Source organism: Lipotes vexillifer, unplaced genomic scaffold (genome assembly GCF_000442215.2).
Source record: "Lipotes vexillifer unplaced genomic scaffold, Lipotes_vexillifer_v1.1 scaffold474, whole genome shotgun sequence".
NCBI lineage: Eukaryota > Metazoa > Chordata > Mammalia > Artiodactyla > Lipotidae > Lipotes > Lipotes vexillifer.
The window spans coordinates 1,230,227-1,231,338 of NW_006772385.1; the positions used below are offsets into that span (position 1 = coordinate 1,230,227).

Here is a 1,112-nt window from a genome sequence, read left to right on the forward strand (position 1 = left end):
GGCCGAGGCGGCTATACCCCGGTCACGCCCGGAGGTCGGAGGGCTCCTGGCCGGGGAAGGAGAAAGACCCGAGTACGCGCGCACAAAGCTGCCGCCGCCGCCCAGGCAGCAGGCGGGCTGCGCCCAACTTCTGGGCGAGAAGCCGCCGGCCGCAGCCCACCATGCGGTCCTGCTCCCCAGACCTCCGGACGCCCCAGGCGCCCAGCACCGTCTCGCGCCCAACCGCGGCGCCTCGCGCGGGAGCCGTTACCTCCAAAGAAGCCGCCGCTCCGTGGACAAAGTCCCGGTGCCCTCGCCGCCGTCGCCTCGCCCCGGCTCCTCCCTGACAAAAAAGTTATCGGTCGCCGGCCGCCCTGGGGGCCCGGCGCGGTTCGCTCGGCCGGACTCACCAGAGCGGCTCTCCAAGCTCCACCTCCAGAACCTCGACTTGTCTGGCTCGCAGCGACAGCGACGGCGGCTGCTCTGCTTTCTCCCGAGTAAGCAGCACCACCTGCCCACCTTCTTCCTAGCAGAACGGGTCCCCGCGAGCCATCTTCCCCCTCCGCTCACTGACTGACAACCCACCCCCGAGAGCCGCCACTGCCGCCAGCTACCCTGACGGGCAACACCAGGGACCCGTCCCCAGGCAGCCAACCGCCACCGCCCCACGCCAGCTCGGCCTATCGCCGCCCGCCGGGCGGGACCAGAGCAACTTCTCCACCAATGAGAGTCTTCCTTTGCTAGGCCTGGGGCGGAGCCATGAGGTGAGAGGGAGGGCGACTTGGTGGGCGTGGTCTGAGCAATAGGCGTGGTCGGGGCACCCAAGGGGAGATGATTGACTGTTAAGATTGCGGCAACAACTAGGCGATAGTGATCAGAGAAGATCTCTTGGACTCAGCCATTAGGATTTACAGCCCTCCCAGAAGAAAATAAGCCTTTCGGAATCCTGTTTACTGTAATCACAGAAGAGAAACTAATTGATATCTTAATTTCTTGGTCAGGAGGATTTACTTCCCAGTAATTCGAGTCACCAGAATTTATCAAAATTTTATCAAATCCTCGGAGGGGAGAAAAAAATGTACGTTTTGCAAAATGGTAATAAAAACTATTCTCACCTTATATCATTGCTTTTG

At 61.2% G+C, this 1,112-nt stretch overlaps 1 protein-coding gene across 1 annotated transcript in view; it reads right to left on the reverse strand.

Annotated features, from left to right (window-relative positions):
• Positions 1 to 590, reverse strand: part of HYCC1 (hyccin PI4KA lipid kinase complex subunit 1) — an 84,166-nt gene extending 83,576 nt beyond the window's left edge. Inside the window, exon 1 of the mRNA XM_007447443.1 lies at positions 390 to 590. The gene's annotated coding sequence lies outside the window, so the exon portion shown is untranslated. The remainder of the gene's footprint in view (positions 1 to 389) is intronic.
• Positions 591 to 1,112: the final 522 nt, after the last annotated feature.